This window comes from Megalops cyprinoides, chromosome 17, assembly GCF_013368585.1.
Source record: "Megalops cyprinoides isolate fMegCyp1 chromosome 17, fMegCyp1.pri, whole genome shotgun sequence".
Taxonomy (NCBI): domain Eukaryota; kingdom Metazoa; phylum Chordata; class Actinopteri; order Elopiformes; family Megalopidae; genus Megalops; species Megalops cyprinoides.
This window is the reverse complement of record NC_050599.1, coordinates 29,965,092-29,973,489: the sequence shown is the minus strand read 5'-3', so window position 1 is coordinate 29,973,489 and position 8,398 is coordinate 29,965,092. Positions and strand designations below refer to the sequence as shown.

The following is an 8,398-nucleotide window of genomic DNA, read 5'->3' as shown; positions in this document are numbered from 1 at the left end:
AGGAGTGGTCCCGTATAGTTTCCAGAGAACTGAAGAATGTCTTATACATGAAGTCAATACATGTAATGCGGTAGAATTCAGAGCATATCTGGAAAAGTAATGCAATTTGTTAATAGGTTTTCAATATTATGGGCCACAAATTGATGAAACAATCATCAACCTGTGTATTAACCTGATGCTCCATGAACAGTCCAGGCCATCTCTGCCTGATGTCACTGACCATTGGCCGCTTATCCACAGTTTCCATTCTCCGGAGTGAGAAGGTTACATTCATCATATTGCTGATCAAAGTCAAGTTTACATTCTTTTTATTCATTTCTGCCTGCAAATTTATTCGTTCCTGCTCAAGACTTATCACTGTGGCCTGTGGAGTGGTCTGGGAGAAAGTTGACCTCCTATCTTCTAGGTTTTTTAACAGAAAATTTCTGCCCTTCACCTCCTCTCTTTGACATATTCACTGTCAACTCAGAGCAGCCTGCTGTTTGTAGCTTCTGATGGTAGTTGCCCATCTTGAATTTTAAGCTCAACTTCCACCCATACCACCCTTTTTCTGACCCTGGCCCCTGGAGACAAGGATGTTTACGAACAAGTGCAGCAGCGACGTCATCCATCTCAGAATTGCTTGGATAAGCTTTAAGAGAGAATATGGTCTCTGAAATTTTGTCTAGGATCTCCAGCTTCATATCCCTGGCGATGCTGAGAAGTGTTCCATTTTTGACTGTCTGATGAAGAAGACTGAGAGCTGTGGGTGGAGGCAGATGACTGTGAAGGAGACATACTGGCAGTGTCAAGGGTAAAGTCAGACAATTCAGTGTCATCAGGTTCTCTATGAGTAGAGAGTAAACTGAAGCACTTTTAGGGTGGCTTTTTCAGGGGGTAGCTCAGTTATGTCTGTCAGATTGCATAGTTCATCTCCAAAGTCTTGAAACTGTAAAGAAAATCCTTCACAGAGATTCAGCTTTTCAGAAAGAATTGCTTTCAGGTGATCAAGTGAGTTGAGCTCTTTCAAAATGTGAACTTTCCTGATATTATCAGGGCTGATTATCAGCTGTTAGGTGAATAATTAGGTGAAAAATGGATACAGTACAGTGAGGTTCTCAATGGAAATTTTTCCCCTAGAGGTCAATAGGAAAAAAGCCAGAAGAAACCCAACCCTAAAATGAGCCATCTGTATCTTGATGCATTGTGGTAGTACAGTTTTGGTTTTAGATTAATTTATTCCCTCTGTGTCTCAAAGTCTTGACATTATTTAGTCAACAATGTAGTTCACACTATACCAGGGTGAAAAATAACAAAATCTGAACGAATACAAAAAGCCTATTGGAAACCTTTTAACAGACAAGGAATTTTTTCAGTGACACCAGGACTTTTCTTCCAATTCTGTAGGCTGTCAGTGGATGGGAATCATTCAGGTTCTCTGGATGTAGGACTTCCACCTCTGTGTAGTGGTTTTCAACCAGCTCATATGATCTGTAATGTTCGATGTAGCAAGATGTCAGTTTTCTTACAAGAAATGACACCTCACTGGCCTCAATAATGACATGTAGAATCTTGTAGAATTCTGGTAATCCTCCACAATGTCTTGCAGATATAATCATACCATCCACATATCTAACCCCATGGAAATGTACATCAGAGGACAAGGATACTGTAATTTGTTGAGGGTGCTGTTTCTCAAAAGTTGATTTCAGTGGTTCAGCTAAAGAACATACCTTCAATGACTTGACTTTCTCAACACAGAGTGGTGGTTTGAAAAAGCTTGGGGCATCAAGATTATATACCACCATCAGCTGCTTTTTTTTCCCAAAGTCATCAAGATGTTCTTGAAGTTGTGTGTGTCGTGCACTATTCTCTTAAAAAACTGTGCTTAGCCTCGAATCGCATGGTCCATAAGTCAACTAAGGGTCCAAAGCAACATATTAAGTGAGGATAATGTTCTAAGTAGTGGTGTTTTGGCAGTAGTTTTACATCAGGAAAAGCATCGGTGAGCAATCTTTTATGATCACCTATTTTGCTCTCAAGATAGCACAAGGTCTCCTCTGAAAAGTTTGTGGAGGCAACCAACTCTACAATGTCTTTCAAATCCATTAGGACTTCCCAAGAGGGCTCATGCTGTGGCACAAGGTTACCAGTCATTAGGGGGAGTAGCCTTAACAACACCCAATTTTCGTGCCCATTTCCACCTATGGTTCTCTTTGAGAAGCATGATTTTGCAATTTTCTGAGGTTTGTTAAGTCTGTCAGAGTGCTTGTATGGAAAGGACTTGATACGATCGTTAAGTGCTTCAAGTGTAAGAAATCCTTTTGAAATCAGTTCTTTTATGCACAAAGCTAGTTCAAAGGGGACTATTCCTTCAAAAAGGTCATGGAGAACATCAGGGGGAAATCCAGTGACTGGATGGAAATGCAACAAATGCTTGAGTAGAAAACACTCACATTTAACTCCATTTAAAGTCTGTAGCTTGTCATCATTCTTGATTGCATCCACATAGGTATCATGTAATACAGGGGTTCTTAACTGAAAATGTCCAATGTCAGTGGTTTGAATGTCATCTCTATTAGCTAGACAAAACGTGCAAAACTTTTCAACTTCCTGGTCCCCAGCAAGCCCATGATTGTCTGCAGAAACACACAGGACAGTTCCTTTTACAAACTGGTTCAACTGTTCAATGAATACTCCCTCATTTTCAAGAGATTTTAAATAATTTATTAATGGGTCTAGAAATTTCGAACAGCCAAAGAGTGCAAGCTGGATTGAGTGAAGGCTGGAGCGAAAGTTTGACGGCAAATTTAGAATAACCCAATATACCGCTGTTATTTTGTGTTTCTTTCTTGAGGTGCCAAGAAGGTTACAAATTTCAAAGTCATCTATGTACAACCCTATTGCAATTCCTTGGTCCTCAACTCCTAAAACTTGTTTTCTTTGTAGTACTGTCAATCTCTAAAAGATTTGTATTGTCCAAGTAAAGTTTCTTCACTAAAAACAACCTTGTCTAAAACATCTCCTCTGTTCAAAAGATTTGCCAAGAGTTGGGAAAATGAAATGTACACAAAACTGTTCTTTTGTTTTCGGTCATAAACATATTCAATTGGCTCAATTACTGAAAAACATTTTCTGAAATAAGCATTCCTCCTATGATCGGTTGAAAGAATTCCTTTGTCTGATGTAGTTACAAGGATGAGGTTGATTTTAAAAATGGCCTCTGATATTTCTCTAACAACAGAAGGCTCAGTGTTATTGTTGTATTGAAGCTAAATATCTTTGATACTTTGCTCAGCATGAAATCTAGAAAATGATACTATAACACTTAATTCTTCAATTATCTGCTGTGCTGCACTTTTTGAAATATGTAGAACAGTTTGCATGCAAAGGAAAAGTGAGGCAAGTTTATGCTCAAGTGTCTTTTGAAAATCTACACTGCCTAACTCAGAGTCAGTACTTGACTGCGAACCAGTGCACGTTTCAAATTCAAGACTTTCTTCAGGCTCTGAGCTTAATGATTGTTCACATGACCCCTCCTCAATTACAGTTGACAAGGATATTTTCAAGTCTTTAAGAGAGTTGTTTTTGTGTTTTCTACTTCGGTGCCAACTGAAAGATGAACTCACATTGCTTTGGAATTCACAGCCTATGTAAGGGCATTTAACAGTTTCATGATTCCTGAGGTGTAGTCCAATATGACTGAAGAATTTATCTTCAGTACAAATGTCCTTAAAGTTGCATAATTCACAACAAAATGTAGTGATTTCTTGCCTTCTCTGTCTCTTAGAGTGTGACCTTGATAAGTGGGATCGGAGCACACCTGAGGTCTTGAATGAGCAAGCACAATCTGTGTATATACAGGGCAGTGGCCAATCTGTTCCTTGGTGTCTGTGGTGGAGTTTGTGATGTCTAAGGAGAACCTCAGTACAGGTGTGGCGAAACTTACAGAATTTGCACTGCATCCATGTATGGCTGGATACTCTAAAAATACAGGATAAAAGTATTAGTACAATTTATTGGTCCATATTAAATATTCCAGAACAACATTAACAACTTATCACTAGTTCGATGCCCAGTCACCTCTACTTCATCAGACATCAGAAAAGAAAACATTTAATATTTTTTATTGGTGTGGTATCACTTTACTTGACTGATATTTGATCTGATACATGTTCATAAACATGCAGTTAGTTTATCAATTTTGGTGCATTCCAGCTAGCTAGCTATCTGTTACACAGAAAAGAAACCGCTGCACGTGACTTGTCTTGCCAGCTGCCAACTTTTTCTGGAGCTAAATTAATGTTACCCAAATAGGAATGACTTCTATTATAAGTTACAGCCTATAATGTTAGTTTTTGCTTTGCTATAACCGTCTCTTGCTGATAATGCTATCCTTTGACCTTGCAGCGATCAAATAACTTTAACGGTTGGCGGGTCTAGCTAGGTGCCTAGGTAGATATAAGGTTAAGTATCTACCTAACTCCAGCGGTTGTAGTGCTTGCTACCTATAAAACAAGTAAACTGTCGCTAGCAATTTTACCCTATGTAGAAAGATACCGGTCATACATTCAAAAAATACAGCTAGCCAAACTCACAAAAAACGAACATGAAGACGACATGGGTTGTGCTGAGCATGATTCGGGAAGGACTCAGCCAGACATTTCTCCGTTCTCGGCTGAGATGGACGGCATAGCGCTGCAACGTGTCTTTCGGTTTAATTAAAGGCATTAATTTTTAAGGATTCTGTTATTCTACAGTATTATTGTTTCTACAGTCATGCACCGCTTAACGTCCATTCGGACAACGTCCGTTCGCATATACGTTCGTAGTCCCATAAGGTTATAATAAAGTTTAAAAACCCGATCGCAGAAAGGGACGTAGCGGACGTAACCGGACGTAGTGAAGGCAACGCTTCCCGCACGCAACACGTGTATCTCATGTCTCATGGAAATAAAGCGATTTCGTTGCCAGGAGTATAATGGTACAGTACATAGTATAGGCCTACCAAATAGTATGGTGTTCGCACAACGTCCAAATCACATAACATCATATTTCACAGAACGTATCGTGGACGTTAAGCAACGCATGGCTGTATTGTTATTTGTTAATAAAAATCATTTTCCAAAAGCTTTGGTGTGTTTTTTTGCATGTTCGTAATCCCGAAGGGTTTGGTTGAACGAGGTCCTATCAATGCACTTTTTGTGACATAATAACAGCATGTGACATTTTTTCTTATCGGATAAATTATAGACCTTCATAATTTACTCATAATAGGCTCCGAAACAGAGACAACAAAGCGCAGTGAAACAGAAGCGCAGAAACAGCATTGGCTACTAGCTCCAACAAATTTAAGATTTGAGATTTATATTTATTTATAACTTCTTTATTGTCATTTCTCACTACTCGCATACATTGAAACGAAATTTGTTCTCTGCATTTAACCCATCCTATACACTCATCGCCGTCACTGCTTACGGAGCCACAGTATTTAAAAATAGTCTCAAGCCCCATTGGAAGCAGAGGGAAGCATGGCATTGTTGCAGCTAATATCCTCCCAGGGTGACAAACTTAGCTAGGGGGCGGTCTAAACCATTACGCCCATTACGCCCTCTGTTCGAGTCCCAGAGTAGGAACTACTAGGCGATCGCCGGCTACTTTTTATTTCCCATCGCCGTCTCTGCTGACGGAACCAAGATATTTAAAAATGGTCTCACGCCCCTCCAGAAGCAGAGGGAAGCATGCCATTGCTGCAGCTATCATTCTTCCAGGGTGACAAACTTAGCTCGGTCGAAACCGACCCTCTGTTCGAGTCCCAAAGCACGAGCTCGGCGATCGCCGGCTACTTTCCCCATCACCGTGACGTTCACTGCTGTGAGTGAGAGGGATGTCAGGCGCCCAAGTTGAGATGGTATATATTTCCACATTTTAACAATGCGATTAAAAAGTATAATTTTAGTACAAGAATGTGCTGATAAAATGTATTTTGCAGTTCGCCTTTATTGACAGCCTACACTTAGAAAAAAAGGAATATCCGAATCCCAAAATTGAAAACCGAATACCTACACTGTAAAAAACAACTATAGAATCTACCCAATAAATCTGAGGTAACAATTTGCAGTTTGTTTTGGGTAGATTTGATTCCATATTTTAAGTATATAGTACCTTAAATCAAAAGGTATGAAACAGTAAAAGAAATTAGGTAAAGTCTACCTTACATTTCTCAGTATATTACACAACCAATTACTCATAAAAATTGGGTAATATTAACTCTTGATCGTTTGTAGGCAATTGGTAATCTGTTTAATAATTATTCATAATTAATCAATATAACTAATTAACCATTACTTATTCATGGAAGGTTAGATTTACCCAAAAACTTATTCAGACACAGGTAATCATGTCAATATTTTTAATCAATCAAATGATCAAAAAATAAAGAAAGGTGGTGCAAAAGAACCCTCTTCACTCTGCATATTTAAATGAAAAAACACATCTGGAACACCTCAAACGTGGATTTCAGGATTTTTCACCCAAATACTCAATACAGTCCTAATGCCATTAACAGCTTCAAATGGAACAACTGGATCACAAAACATTTCCACCGATACGTGGATAAGCCATTGCTGTAGCGGACAGGAAGAGAGGAAGGGAGAGGGCAGAGGCAAGAGAAGATGTCAACAACTTCAAATCTGGAAGTTTCTTGAAGAACATGTGCAACATTATGCACAACAAGATCACACATTTCAGAACTCCATTACAGTTTCAAAAGTACAAGTTTCTGTGCCAGAACATCCTTGCAAACAGTTCATTCCATTAGCTTATTTTTGAGGCTGTGGACCTTCTTGAGCAGCTTTGCTCCATCAAGCTCCAGAAAAAGTTTCTGGAATACTTCGAAGGTGTTCTTGAGCGTCTTGGGATATTCAAGGTTGAGGCCATAGATCAATCCCATCAACAGCATACATGCCTTGGTTCAGTTTCCACACCCACTCAGCACTTGGTTGCTGTCGATCACAACGGACACTTCTGTTGGATCCTCCTCAGCCGTGACATTATGGATCACTATCACCTTCATGGTTTGGTCCGTGTAGTCCTCATATTCGTCCTCCATGTTAAAAAGAAAGAAACAAAAAGCATATGCATTTTAATTTAAGCATATTAACAAGATGCTGTTCCAATACATTTCAGTTTTCCTGGTCAAAGCATTCATTTCAACACAAGCAGGTTTTTTGTATTCATCAGCAAATCAATAAAAGTAGGTGACAAATTAAAAGGCCCAAAATTTCACAAATGGTGTTTCCACATTTCCCAAGATGTAGGAGAGGAGAGGGGAGGATGTGTAGCCATGTCAATACCTTGATCAATCATTTAATTACATTCCTGGCGGTCTTGGAAAAGCTCTTCTTGCCGTTCCCCAAGGTACTCAATGAGGCAACAAGCAACTGCATCCCTTTTTTCTCAATGCTCTGGGACCTTAAGGAGATGCATTTTAGTGAGAATACTTACAGTTGAAGTCAGAAGTTTACATATACTTAGAAGTCATTAAAAACTAAAAAAAAAAAAATTATCACTCCACAGATTATACGTTAATCTATAGTTTGGCAAGTCGGTTAGGAGTTCAACTTTGTGCATGACACAATAAACCAACCAAACTGATTATTTCACTTTTAATTCACTTAATCATTTATTGCACATTTGTGAAAAAGTTAAACAAAACTACACCTCATTTACAGTGTCCAGGAGAGGATGCATCCTAGAACCAGCAGCTCCTCCTTTTGCACACATCAGCTGCAGAAGATGTGGTGTGTACCCATCAAGTTTCAGCATGAACGTCTCTTCCAAGGAAATTGAAGTTATACGACGGAACTCTTCTTTGATCTAGTAAAGGAGTAAAGGGACAACATAAGAAGCTTTCAGTGATAGACACCAATTCTCAAAGTTTAAGTAGACAAATGAATGTTTCTTGGTGGAAAAAATAAATATTTATCAAATATTCTTACTTGAGCCTCATTGAATAATGCAGGCCACCTTTCTCTGAGGACACTGACAGATGGGCTGAGGGTCACCACTTCGAGTCTTCAACTTGAAAAGGTTTTGGACATTTTTCTGTGATTATCTTTGCATTATTCTTCTTTTTAATTTCACTAACTAATTCAAGCCTCTCCTTCCCCAATGTGTCCTGATTTTAACTAACCAAGCAACCAAGGTGCTCAAAATATTGTCTTTCGGTGTCGAAACAGCATGAATTATACAGTAGGCACGTGAAGGAAAGGAGCTGGCCTGGTTTTGCTGTCTGTGAGTGATACCTAGACAAATGTGTCCGTAATGCACCCATGTCCTAAAGGTGCAAGGGCAATCAGAGTGGAGACAGGATATGGACTGGTTTCGACTAAAACGCCCATGTTGTAATCTGGTGTGT

General features: G+C 39.2%; 1 long non-coding RNA gene across 1 annotated transcript; it reads right to left on the bottom strand.

Annotated features, from left to right (window-relative positions):
- Nucleotides 1-6,433: 6,433 nt before the first annotated feature.
- LOC118792103 lies at nucleotides 6,434-8,190 on the bottom strand. Its single transcript, XR_005005594.1, has 4 exons — nucleotides 7,980-8,190; nucleotides 7,702-7,857; nucleotides 7,335-7,452; nucleotides 6,434-7,084 (listed from the first exon to the last, which is right to left on the bottom strand). It is a non-coding gene; the product is annotated as an uncharacterized LOC118792103 (long non-coding RNA).
- Nucleotides 8,191-8,398: the final 208 nt, after the last annotated feature.